Source organism: Egretta garzetta, unplaced genomic scaffold, assembly GCF_000687185.1.
Source record: "Egretta garzetta isolate BGI_Z169 unplaced genomic scaffold, ASM68718v1 scaffold152, whole genome shotgun sequence".
NCBI classification, from domain to species: Eukaryota; Metazoa; Chordata; class Aves; order Pelecaniformes; family Ardeidae; genus Egretta; species Egretta garzetta.
Window position 1 is genome coordinate 924,967 of NW_009259037.1, and position 14,486 is coordinate 939,452.

Below are 14,486 nucleotides of genomic sequence, written 5' to 3' on the forward strand. Positions count from 1 at the left end.
TCCCCTGCCGCCACCCCGCCTGGGGACCCACGGAGCCCAGGGCAGGATCTAACCCCCTCTGCCTCCTACCCTCTCCCAGACTTGGACTGGACTCCAGCGCTGGAGAGACCTTGTCTCGGAAAGGCCATTGCCTCAATCAACATTTGAATGACATTCCTAACCTTTTCCTTAAGTTCATTAATCCCTTTGTGTTTTCCCGCTCTAAGACCGTAAGTCAGGATATCATGTAAGCATAAATTTGAAGTTTATGATAGGATTTATGTTTAAATAAGAGCATCTGTTTAAATACCTTATGAATCAAGGCTCTGGGCTGAATTTACAGTCATCTGCGTGGGGAGAGAGTGGGGAGGCTTTAAAAAACAGCGGTCAAAATCGATTCCAACCCACAAATCTTGGATTTTCGGAGAAGCGCACTTCTGTTTGGAGAACACTCGCTAGAAACGTTCGATGATTGACCCGATGCTCTGAGGTCGGCGAGGCACGTAGCTGTGGAAAGCGACTGAAATCCTACTGGAGATATTTCCATAAATATCTTTACAGCCTTGGACCTGCAGCAGCATGGCAAACACCACGCCAAGCACCGCCACCTGCATTTGCATGGGGAGAGGTGGGCATCCTCCAGGGTTAACCAGCCTTTACGGCCTCCTTTGCAGAGCTCAACGGGGTGTAAAACCCTCCCAGCAAAACTCCTGCCCTCAAAATGCCTCCGCTTCACCACGCCTTGGAGGAGCTCCAGGAAAGACCGACCGCTCCTCCCGCCGATTTGACGTGCTTTTAGTAAAATAAAAGCACAAACCTGCCCATACCCTCTTGAAAGTACTCGGAAGGACTCCCTCACTAACCTCAGAAGAGCTTATTCCTGTGAAAAGACACTTTTTTAACCTTGCAAGAGAGAAGGTACCTGCTAGCAAAGTCTCCCTTTGGAAGAACGGGAACACCTTGGGGGATAAGTAGCGGCTGCGAGAGGCCGGTCTCTTCACCAGCTGGGTTTGGATGTGCCGCGCACATCCCGCGCACCAGGAGCGGGTCAACCCCCCACGCCGTTTGTACCAAATTCTCATCGGCAGTAAAGTGTCACACGCATGTAGCCCGCTACGTTCGGAAACGTCTTAATGAAGCAGTAAGCGTTTACTGAACTTCACTTACTTTAACTGCAGCTGGTAAAAGGTTTCCTTTATTGTCCAGCCCCAGAGGAGAGCGGTGAAACCAAAATTTCCATGAATGTAAATTCCAGCTTCAGCTAATTTTGATGACAATGACTTCTCTTCTTTATGAGGTGCATAATGAGCCGGACCACAGTCTCGCCAAAAGCCATGACAAGCTCCAAGCATGCCCCAGTGGCTATCAGTGCTGTCTGTACCCAAGGTTTAAACGGAGACTGCCTCCAGCCAGCGTACATGAAGAACCGAGCTCAGCGATAGACAAATGACTCTTTTGTTTTACATTCTTTTTTAATTAGCCTCTTTTTAATGACCTGAGTTAATAAGTGTCAAAAGGTGCAAAACACAGCATGACTTCATTTTTAAAAGAGAGCATTTGCCTTTAATCTCATAAGTAAAGCAAGTGCCCTCTTTAAATATCAGCTGCAAATCCAGATATTATATTGTAGGGTATAACAGTTTGCTGTGTACAGTGAATTCCCCATCTCCCGCTCAGACAGCTCAGTCTCCTCAAACCCGACGACGCAAACCCGCCTGGCGACGATCACGCTCTCCGTTTTACCAGCACCTCTCTGAATTTAAATGCTATTTCAACTCCAGGTTGCGAAAGCATTGATTAAAAAAAAATATATTTGAAAGCTTATCTGTTTCCCAAAGTTCCCACATCAAGACTGAGACCTAGAGACAAAATTATTTTAAGACAAGAAAAACCATCAACTGCAACTAAAAAGGAATAAAGGATCCTGCTGAGAGCAGTAGGATTCCTTTTTTAATTTGCCATGAATTTAGAAATAAGGCTATTTTACTTTTTATGCAGCTATGTTTTCCCATGTGTGGCTCATCCCAAAGAAGCGGACAAAACCCCTCCAGGTGCCACATTCCTCCTCTTTTCCCAGAAACCTCCCCTCTGCCCTTCCTCCTAGCATTTTTGTCTCTTCCAACTTGTTATTTTAAAAGGACATTTGAACACAAAGACGAATTAGCACTTTGCCGGCAAAACTTAGCAAAAGCTGCACATTACTGGTATTTTTTTTATTATTCAACACTTATTGCACTTAGATAGACCGAGGTCTTGCTGTGCAGGATGCTGCTCACCCCTGGCACGTGGATGTGCCACTATTTGGTGTCATGGCATGAGAAAATCCTCCTCCTTGCACCCAAAATAACCTCCCGGGACGCCCGGAGTGCCACGGCAAGGTGAGCCCGGCAGTGGCACGTCCCCATGGGCACCTCTCCATCTGAGCACGGTCTTGGGCTTTTCTCTAACGGAGGCTGCCAATCCCACTGCATCCTGCCAAATTATATGTTGATTTTGTAATACAGACTAATTTTCACCAGAGATTACTAAGAGACTAGGCAAGTCGCTTGCAGCTCCAGCAACGGATAGGCTGCAACCCCAAATGGAGAGCCTCCAAATTTGGGGGAAGCTCCAAGGTGGACCTTGAACACGGTTTGTTGCTCAGCCTCAAAGCCAGGGACAGGATTTAAATCTCCTCTTCCCAGGGCGAAGAGGCAGGAGACTAATTCACGGAGTCACTCGACCTCTTTATAATATTGATCTCTTCCCGCAGCTAACAAAGAGAAAATTGTCTAAATGCTACAGTACATCCACACAGAAACACAGCTCGTAAACCAGCACAGGCACCGTACAACACCACCAGGGCTCTCTTCAGAGCCACGGCAACTTCTCCTCTCAACCAAGAAATGAGGGGTTTGGCACTCTTTACTGCAGATATATCGCCGCGTCGTGTGTAAACGGATGCCGAACTACGATACGGAGATAAATACATGTGTAAATAATTGAAAATGCGATGTGAAAAATCGAGTTCGTCCCTTTCCTTTTTTAAGACAATCACTTTTTTTTTGCCGTAGAGCTAAATATTCCTGACTTTACTGGGCCAGGGTCATTAAGCGAGGAGGTATACTACAATAATAAAATTATCAACAGAGCTTTTGACAAGCAGTCATGTGCTTGTAAATGAAATTTATTTAGGTGCCACTCAAAACATTGTAATTAAGAAGTACAGAATGTATTACCAGATGGTTCCTGTTTAGTATCTATTTCCTTTAGAGAACAAGGTGATTAGGGAGAGCACTAACTTGTAACTGAGCACCAAACACCCCACAGGCCTGATCCAGCGCCTGTTGGAGTCAGTTAAAAATTCCACTTGACTTCCACGCCGGGAAAATCAGGTCCACTCACTCTTTATTTCCACAAATACAATGTCTTGGGGTTGGGGGCTTTTTATTTTGTCCCTGTGAAACTTTCTTGCATTTTGGCAAACAACTAACACATATATTAGATAGACCGAGGTCTTGCTGTGCAGGATGCTGCTCACCCCTGGCACGTGGATGTGCCACTATTTGGTGTCATGGCATGAGAAAATCCTCCTCCTTGCACCCAAAATAACCTCCCGGGACGCCCGGAGTGCCACGGCAAGGTGAGCCCGGCAGTGGCACGTCCCCATGGGCACCTCTCCATCTGAGCACGGTCTTGGGCTTTTCTCTAACGGAGGCTGCCAATCCCACTGCATCCTGCCAAATTATATGTTGATTTTGTAATACAGACTAATTTTCACCAGAGATTACTAAGAGACTAGGCAAGTCGCTTGCAGCTCCAGCAACGGATAGGCTGCAACCCCAAATGGAGAGCCTCCAAATTTGGGGGAAGCTCCAAGGTGGACCTTGAACACGGTTTGTTGCTCAGCCTCAAAGCCAGGGACAGGATTTAAATCTCCTCTTCCCAGGGCGAAGAGGCAGGAGACTAATTCACGGAGTCACTCGACCTCTTTATAATATTGATCTCTTCCCGCAGCTAACAAAGAGAAAATTGTCTAAATGCTACAGTACATCCACACAGAAACACAGCTCGTAAACCAGCACAGGCACCGTACAACACCACCAGGGCTCTCTTCAGAGCCACGGCAACTTCTCCTCTCAACCAAGAAATGAGGGGTTTGGCACTCTTTACTGCAGATATATCGCCGCGTCGTGTGTAAACGGATGCCGAACTACGATACGGAGATAAATACATGTGTAAATAATTGAAAATGCGATGTGAAAAATCGAGTTCGTCCCTTTCCTTTTTTAAGACAATCACTTTTTTTTTGCCGCAGAGCTAAATATTCCTGACTTTACTGGGCCAGGGTCATTAAGCGAGGAGGTATACTACAATAATAAAATTATCAACAGAGCTTTTGACAAGCAGTCATGTGCTTGTAAATGAAATTTATTTAGGTGCCACTCAAAACATTGTAATTAAGAAGTACAGAATGTATTACCAGATGGTTCCTGTTTAGTATCTATTTCCTTTAGAGAACAAGGTGATTAGGGAGAGCACTAACTTGTAACTGAGCACCAAACACCCCACAGGCCTGATCCAGCGCCTGTTGGAGTCAGTTAAAAATTCCACTTGACTTCCACGCCGGGAAAATCAGGTCCACTCACTCTTTATTTCCACAGATACAATGTTTGTATTTGGGGGGTTTTTATTTTGTCCCTGTGAAACTTTCTTGCATTTTGGCAAACAACTAACACATATATCAGAGGGATTACGCTGGCTGCTCAGAACAGTGACATTGCTATCGATCTTAAATACGTCTAACCGAGACCTTTCATCAGGCTCTCCTACATTTAAATAATTAAAAGGTAGCACTAAGTGACAAAAAAGACCTTTCCGTTTCAAGCACAACACAGAAGTGTAGACATCCCCTTGAACATCAGTGATCCAGGGAAAAGAGACCTTTTATATACATGAAATAAACTCCATCGGCAAAGTAAGACCTTGTTGCTCTGTTCTTTTCTACCCTTTTGCACATAATCTCCATTAATCATTATTTGGTTCTACGATGTCACAAATATTTTGGTTTTTGATTCACAGTACTGGGATTTCCAAAGTGATATTAAATACTTTTGGAGAAAAATGTTCAACGTGCACTGGGAAAACAGAAATTATTTTTAAACAGAAAATATTTTCCAATGGAAAATGGAAAATCCTCTTCAGCAAAACAATTTATTTTATTGCAGTTAACTGGAGGGGGGCGCTCAGCCCTCCCTGGTCTGAGAAATCCCACCGAAACCCCTCGCACTTCTCACGTAAACAAAAATTGAAAATTCATTTCAAAAACAAGCCCAGCCTTGCAAGGCGCTTATGAAAGCCACCAGCTCCGCGCTTAACTCCAGGCATGCAAATAGCTTCAGCAAGATTACTGGTGTTTGAAGTTAAGCACGTGTTTGAATACGTTGCTCCACCAGCCCCTGCGCTTTCCTAATGGCGACAACGTGGTTTCCTCTAGTTCCCCTGGCATCAGAGCGACATCCTCAAAGTTACATCTTCTGCCGCCTCTACAGACGCCTTTACGGGGCCGCACGCGCTCTGAAACCTGGCAGCAGATTTCTGCAGCTGGTAACAAGATTTTCTGTGCAATCTGCTTTTACCGATTTCTTTTTCTTAGAATGTCAACCCTGAAAAGTAAATATTAGCAGAAGGTTTGGAAGTCCCCTCCCATAAGCAACACCTCTGAAGACATCAAGGAAAAGCAGGAGGTGGTGGCTCCCACAGCCCATCTTCACCCCCGTGAGGAGCTGGGTGCCGAGTCCTGGCACCCACAACGAGGAGCTCCCTGGCACCCTGCAGCCCCAAACTGCACGTGATTTATTGCACTTCACTGGAGCTAGGATCAATAAAAGGTGTGACGGGCGTATGCACCGCCACGGTGTGCCCACATGTAAGGGGAGCTGCAAAACCAACAGGACCAAGGGTCCATACCCGTGGTGGCAGCTCCTCCTCGCTCCTGCAGACAAGGGTGTTGGTGGACACAGGTTTTCGCGGGGTGGGGCTGCAGGCTCTAGCCTGCACTTTGACAGTGAAAATGGGAGGTAGATTTGAAAGGCAGTTTGAATTCCTGAAATCAGTGTTGGTTTGGGAAAATAACATTCATGTCTTATTTTTAAGAACAGCTAAAAAGAAAGAGCGGAGCCTTTAGCATAAGCGTGCACCTAAAATTTAAGCAAAGCCGGGAGACTGAAGACAAATTTTTGCCCCTCATAAAAACTCAGCTTAAAAAAAAAGAGTAAACTATGTTTTACTATCAAGCCCCACCATGCAACAGAGCCTGGTTTTAGCCGTCCCTTTTCCACCAAGTCTCCCCGCGCACATACTCGGGGTGTCAGGGAGGTTGGTCTCAGGAGCGGGACAGCGGCAGCGGGGCCGTGGCGCTGCCCTCCCCTCTTGTGGGCACCTAAGATCTTCCTGAAAAATGAAAACTGCTTACCTTTCAATTCAGAGGAAAATATCGTATTTGTTAGATGCAAAATACAAGTAATGAAAAAGCATATATATGTGTTTGCATATACAGATAGAGAGAGAGAGGTATCCTGTGGTCTTAATTACTTCAACCCATGAACTAGGCCATGTAGAACCCATTTTTTTTTATTCTTTATGTTCACTTAGATAAAACACAGCAGTTTATGGCGAATTTGTCCTGTGCAGTGTTTTGAGTCCCAGCAAGTTTCAATTAGTTGTCCTCATTCCATCAAACTAAATTTAGTCCAGGCATATCAGTTCTGAGTTGCAAAATTTCTTCTTTTTCATCAAATGAACCACATCACGTAATAACTTCTTTTTTCTTTTAGAGAAACAGAACTGTCCTAGGAATTAAAATTTTCCAAAGGCAGTTTTGATCTGGAGCAGATTCCCTGTTTGTCAGAATAATGCCAGAACTCCTGGTCTGCACCATAGAGAGAAACGGCAGAATTTTACGAGGCAGCACATGGGTCAGGATGAGTCGAGAAACCACCCACGACATCAACCACAACCCCATATTTTTTATATTCAGGGATCATTTTTAAGTTTTACCAGTCCGCTAGCATCCCAGCATGCATTTATAATGAACTAAAGCCAATAAAGCGGATAGCTGTCAACACTTTCCCCATATCAAACAGAAAGCAAAGGATTGCTTTTCCTGACATCAAACAATACCGAGAACATTTAAAACAGTTTTTTCTTAAGCTGCGCAAACTTCAGTTTCAAACCAAACGATCCTCTCTGTATTCCAAGCACTTTTTTCCCTCTGACACATTTTAATGACAATAATTTTGTAAATTGTCAATACATAATCATATCAGCTCGTGCCTGCTTTTCAATCGGCACCTCCAGCTTGCATTAATTAAACAGCCTGCCTGACACCGTACCATCTTCGTAAACAAACGAAGTGAGATTTTCAGAAGCCGCGGTGTGAACTCTTTTCTGGAAATCGGTTATTAAGCTGCAGGTTTCTGTTTCATTTGCCTGCCTTTCACTTTAAAGCAAGCAGCAGCCACTGAGAACACAATAATGAAAGAGGTCATGGAGCACCAGTTGTGCATGAAAGATGCGAAAATTTACTGCAAATGAGACAAGAGCAGTAAATTCATTTTTATTCAAATTACTGTCATCATACATTACCACTTCTCCTGTAAACATTGTGCTTCAGACAGTGTGACAGCATATTATTATTTGCAAGATTATACTATTATTAAGCTATTAACATGTCACCTCCTGCTTGAAACAATGACTCAGCTTGGTACTGCATAATAGGACAAGTTAGGGAGACAAGGCGAGGTGACGGCGAGGTTAGTTGTAAGAAGGGAGGCCATGCATAGAGTGACAGCTGGCACTTAAAGGCTAACATTTATTCAAAAGAGCTCACATAATGAGGACGCGATTCGCTTTTATTTACATACTGTACCCATCCGCTTTCCATAAACTAATTCTTTTCCTTTCTGTCCACGCAAGACGCCCCTCAGCTCCTCTAATGAGCGCTGAGGAGTCACCTTTCCCGCGAGCCAAAAAAAGTCGGCGAGTCAAGTTATCGGCACGGCATCAGGCGGGGGCGACGGCCGCGGCTCACGCGGGGAGATCATCAGCCCTTGCACCCCGCTGCCACCCTCTCCCTTCCTTCCAGCGGAGATGCTGTAAGTTGTCCTATATGTATTATCGCCAGGCCCCCGAGAGGCTGCTAACGATTAAAATTTCATAGTTTATAGGCTTCAAAGGCTTCAAGTGCGAAGTCGCAGTGCAAAGTTGCCGCGACACGCAGATGGTTTACTGCTCGGTACCGCACTTGCCGTCGATGCCAGCCCAGCAGCAGGGCTGTGCTCTTCCACCGCTCCCCGCAGCTCTTCCCCAATTTTACCTGGAGTTTTACGGGGGTTTGGCAACCGTGTGGCTCCCTCGCAGGGCTGCTCCAGCCCTTCGAACGTTCAAAGTGCTTCTTTTGCAGCCCTAAGTGAAAGATCAACCACTCTACCTTATGCTCTGCTTTATTTCCCTTCCACTAGGATTTGCCCTCCTCTCCCAACCTGTTCTTGATGAAGTTGAAACCTCTTTATGTAAAGATTCTTTTCCCAGCCCTTGGAGCAATCTTGGGGGGGGGGGCAAAGAAGTGTCATTTTGTGAAACCAAGTAAACACCCAGCTTTGCTCTAAATTAGTTGGGGAAGTGCCTTGTGAAGTAGAACAAACAGAGAGAGACACCAGCGAGTTACTAATGATCCTTCGTCAGGCTCGCGAAGAAGCTGCAGACGCACAAGGTTTTAAAAGCCTCCAAGGTTCGGGTGCCCAAGCGTGGGATGCAACGGAAGCCACGACGCGAGCGACGCTTCCCAGGCGCAGCCCTTGCAAGGACCGTTTTAGCTCTACCCCAGGCTGGAGGAAGGTAACCTTCATGTCTGGAAAGCTTGGGCAATAGGTACTGGTTTGCAAGCTTTACCCTTAAACAGTTAGGGGCTCAGATGTATGGATATGCCAACGTCCAAGAGGTGTTCATTTGAAATCTCTCAAAATTACCAAGGCGGTGGTATTTGCTGAAACCGCTGCTGGGTACCTACATATTAAAGGCATACCTGCTTACGACGAGAGATTTCCCCTTTCCCCATTCTGTTTTTTCCCTCTCTTCTTTTCCTCTTCTGTCTCTAACCTGTTTCTACAGAGTACAGGGTAAGATACAGCGGGGTGGCATCTCATCAGGGCAGTGGCCTCCCGTGTCCGCTCTCCCTGAACAGCGTAAATCCTCCTCTTCCCCTGCCTCCTTCCCCTTGTTCTCTGAATTCTTCTGCAGCACACCAGCACTTTTGCAATCACTCCAAAACCTCTTTCTTTGGTAAAATTCGAGCTCCAACCCTGCCCCTGTTGTTGCAGTACATCTTGCGAGGTGCCCTCCCACGGTGCCCAGCTGCAGCGGCTCGGCCCGGGCGCTCCCCGTCCCTGGAAATTGCACAGATTAAAGCCATAATCATACAAATCACCTAAAATGGAAGTTTAGAACTTGGTGCGCCTCACTATTGCCTATTTCCAGGGTGTTTCCGTAAAACCAGATTGGATGAGGCTCTTTGGGTCTTCCCGTCCGGGCCCTTTCTATTGCAGACAACATGTCCTCTAATCCCCTGTCATCAGGCTCCGCTTTAAGAGCCGTTAGTGGTTTTTCACATCGTTACCCACATATGGAGTCTGCTCGACAGCCTCACTGCTTTGATATCAGAAACCTTCTCCGAAATTTCTAGCCCCCCTGTAGGCACAGGTAGCCGGTGCCTATGTGTTGAGGAGCTGACTTTATCCCAGAGCCCTTTTTTTCCCTGTCACTTGAGCACAATAATCATGCAATTTAGCATCAGTAGTCTACAATTTCACCTCTCACTTCTCATAAACAAGAGGTTTTCTTTTAGTAAATATGCATTTATTTGCCAACACAGTTTTCCCTTTGGTAACGTCACCCTCATCCATCAGTTAGCTTTTTCAGACCGCCTCGACATGCTTTGTCTTTCTTTGCCATGGACTACCCTGAACTGTCAGGATCTCCTGACCCTGCTGGTGAAAACGTCTTTGCTCCCACAGATCAGCTCTCCTGGCTCCTTTGTGGACATGTCCTGGTCAGCAATTACTGCATTTTATCACACAAGCAGGACTGGTATTGACCTGCTTGTTATTTTAGGAGAATAAAGTCCGCTGCAAGGTCGTTCACAGAATTCAAAATAGTCCAGCGAAGTTGGAAACAAGAGGCTTTGTGCTGTTGCCTCATTGCCCTTCATTAGGACCCCTTTTTTTGGGAGCTGTTTGCCCTTTGTGGGTACCGTCCTTGTCCACCTACCGTCTCACATTTATTAAAGCAAAAAATCAGAGCCGAGCCCCTTAGGCTTGGCTCCTAAACCATAATGAGACCCATAGATGGAGACCATCCTCAATGCGCCGAGTGCGTACAGAACAGCGCTACCTTATGCCGCCGCCGCCTCCTCCAGTAGCTACACAAGAGCTCAGGGGACTGACTTGTGGTGTCAGTTTTTAAAATCTTAACTCTAAGAGATACACAGACCCCTGTTTCCCATCAACACGAGTGAAGTTGGACAAAGCTCAGAGTAAGAAAGAGTTTCTGTGGTTTTTAATCTGGCCGGTAATCACTGCTCGTAGGCAAGGCAGCCCAGTGCTCTAACAAAAGATCAGCACAGGAACCATTAAACACGGAGTTTTCCCAGTGCACTGCAAATGCACATATAAACACTGAGTAACCTTAGGCTTAATCAGGGTTCAAAACACAGTTAAGCACCTCTTAAAACACTTTTTTGTTTACACTGCTGCAGCTTAGACTTGCATTTCCTTGCACGCTATCGGCCACATTCGCAGTCTTAATTTTTAACCGGGACGGAGCAAGAGTGCAAAAAATTGCTCTTAAGTAGAAATCAGTGATATTCTAAGAAGACACAAAAACCACAAGGGAAAATGCAGGGAAAAAACCTTGCAATTCTAAAATCAGTGCAAAACCGAAAACCGCTCTGCATTTCCCCAAGCCTAGCCATAGATTATTTAGGCTGCACGAGCAGTAGGATCTTGTGTCCTTCACACTTCCATCATCATGGCTAACAGCAATGGGTGTCCCCGCACTTAATAAATACCGTGCTGCAAATGTATGCTGCGTTGTCCAAACACCAAAAAAAAAAATGTTTAAATCTAACAGCAATAAGAACACAAAATAATCCTGCAGGTAGCAGCTCAGGTGCAGGCAGGGCGCAGATATCAGCAGTGTGCCAGCCAACAAAGGAATGGCCATTTGGGCCGCGATGACAACTATTTGATCTGATTTATCAAAGAAGTAGACGGCTTGACAAGACCGAATCAACCCGATCTGCGACCCCCCTCCCCGCGCACAGACACGTATGTATTTATATACACAGAAACCACACGCGGCGTCTCTTCCTATATTCAAAGCGACGGCGATAAGATTTATTTTCTTTTTATTTTCTCATAGGGATAGCCTCAACCCCCTCTTTTCTGTGAAAGAACTAGCTGTTCTCTCCCACAGAGGGGTGACGGGGGGGGGGATTTTTCTGCTCCCTCTCTTGCAGCCGCCCCGACCCTGCTCCTCGGGACCGTGAAGCCTCTTAAAAGCTGCTGAAGGGGAGTCACCAACCCCACCACCGCCTGCTCTGGCGGGCGGATCTCATGTGTTCGCCGCTGATTAGACTACATTATTTCTATTATCCTATTGGGCTTCACACTAGGAATAGAGGCACTTGCCCTTATTTGAAACTAGCAGACACCAGGAGAATTTGCTGATTGCTAATGAGAAAGCGAAGGTTTTGTTGATATCATCTGGGACGTTCTTGCTGTGGTCTGCTATTAAGATCTGGAGCTCTACATAACACACCATATTAAGCAGGCAGTGACTTTATTATGGGATCAGTATAACTTTTCATGTCTGGTGTACTCCTAAAGCCTAGGCTAAAACACCTTTTTCCAGAATATGAAACATAATATCTCGGTGCTAGCTGCATTATTTAAAAAGGGGCAATGTGGTTCATAACTTTACATTTATTGCATACTTTTAAGCCACTTGACCCATATAAATATTACTATAGAGTTGCCCTCAGTTATTAAATTCTTATTGCTTATAAAAAGGGCAGCAGGAAGTATATAATCTATAGGCTAAGGTGTGGGTTTTTTAAGGGGGAGAGGGAAGAATAAAAAAGGAGGAAGGCTGGAAACAAACGTGGTTTGATCCTGTCCATAGCCTTGAAGTTAATACTTTTTCTGGCTTAAAGCAAAAGTCTGTTTATTTAAACTTCAGGAATTAGGTACTAGCATAGCAAGTAGGTCCCTACCCTCTTGAAGTCAAACTGGAAACCCCACCTCTTAAAAGAAATTGTTTGCAGAAACTTTTCGGTCTTTATTGCAGTCAAGGCCAGGTAAAAACGGGCCACGAGCATTTGCTGCGGCTCCAGGCTACCCAAGAAAAAACCAGGCAGCTTTGGGGGCTATTTTGAGATGATTCTCGTGGCCCGGCGCGGTCCAAGGCGACCCCTCCTCCGGGCTGCAAGCCCCTGGGCGCACGCCGGCGCTGGCGGACTCTGTTTTGCACGCGCGCGCGCGCGCTCGCACACGTGTGCCGGGATGACAGCGAGGACAACACATTAACATAGGTAATTTTACTTCAGAGTTGCTTGGGGCAGAACCTCTAGACCTAGAGGTTACTGCTGTCAAAGTAGGACCTTTTTCTTCCTGTCACTTCTTTCAGAGATGAAGGGAAAGATTTCCCTTAGCCTACAGCATTTAGCGTGCAAACGCTCCACCACAACATTTTGAAACTATAGAAATCATGAAACCAGCCTGTGACCTTCCATTTCAGTGACAGTACAGGAATCCCTTGAGCAGCGGAGGCATCCTCTGATATTTGGAAAAGTGTCATGTTTTCTTTACAGAGAAAACTGTCATATTGTTGTTGGCATAAAATACAACACTTCCTGGAGTTGTGATTTCCTTGTTTGCTACAAAATGTCACCTGGGCAACTGACATGTTTTTGTTTTGCTTAGAGCAACTTCCCACTTATGATATTCAAATCGCGTTGATATTGATACCTTAAGCTGCGCTGAAAGGAGCGGCAATTACAGACATCAGAAATTCCGCCCGAAAAAGGCAGTTTAGCTAAAAGACGCGGACCCTCCCGACAACGGCAATCCGGCTGCAAGTTAAACACAGCCCTTAGATAATTTGCAACCTATTGATGTGCCAGGCAGTAATTCTCCAGCAGGAAAAAGTCTCGGGAAGAAGGAGGCTCAGATAAATGAGATGCTTCCCCAAAATAAGCAACTGAAAAAGAAATAAAAAAAAAAGAAAAAAGAAAGAAATAAAAAATAAAAAAAAAAAAGGAAAAACAAAATGCTCAGCCTGAAGCAATAAGTAGAAAAGCTTTTAAATCATCCCTGCACTTAGGTCTTAAAGCACAAAAGGATTTTAATCTTAGCCGGCATAGCCTTCTGATAGCATTGCTTTTTTGGGGGGACACAACTTTAGCCTTTGGGTCAGGAGGGCTGCTTTGCTTTAAATACCAGAGCTCTTTTTTGACATTAAAAAAAATTAATAAGAGTATTTATAATTTTGAATACTGCAAGTAGCAACTTGGCCTGGAATTAAGGGCGCCGAGAGGTGCCACTTCTTTTGGTGAAGCCAAAGAGCTGAAGGGAAGAAAATCATATTTACATTTAAAAAACTCCGAACGGTTTGAAACGGAGCAAAAATTTAACTCTTTAGTTACACATTGCTGCGATAGTTAGGGAAGTTAAATCACCAGCTTAACCCGGGCAGGCTGGAGCGGCAGATGATCTTCAAAGCACGTTTCACAAAAGGAGCAGGATGGGTGCTGGAATATTCGAGGCTTATTTAACATTTTCTGTGAGGTTTCTTTGCTGAAGATATCTTAATGGACAATAAAAAAAAAAAAAAAGTGTTTGCCTTTGATCTGGGCAGAGGAAAGAGGGCAGTGTTTATTGCTTTCCAGTAAGCAGTTAATGATGCCAGTTTTGACGTTTGGGTGTAAAATACAAACAAACTGAAGTACACACATGGATCTCTGTATGTCTAGATATGTTTATCTCTAAGTATTACGGAGATTTTCCCTGTATGAGCTCCGGGTGAAGCTACGCAGATGCAGAAGCAGAATAATTACTTCTCAACAGAAACAGCAACAAAAAAAATCCTTTTTAAGGCAAAGAGAGCCTATTGTGTTTGAAGTCGTAATAGGGAAAAAAAAAAAATCCTAAAATTATATCCATTTAGCAGATACTCGGCTTCATTTACGAACTCTGTCTTTTAAATGAACAAGCGATTTTTTAACAGATTTACATGTTTTGTAAAATATGTCAAACAAACTAAAGAGCAGGTCTCCTAATTACTCATCAAACAGACTCCAGTCAGCGGGGAATGCAGCTGGAGTGATATGTTGCACTAATGTTAGGGCAGACCCGAAATATTTCCTCTTGGAAAATAACAACAACGGCGGCGGCGGCAACACCCCGCTCAGC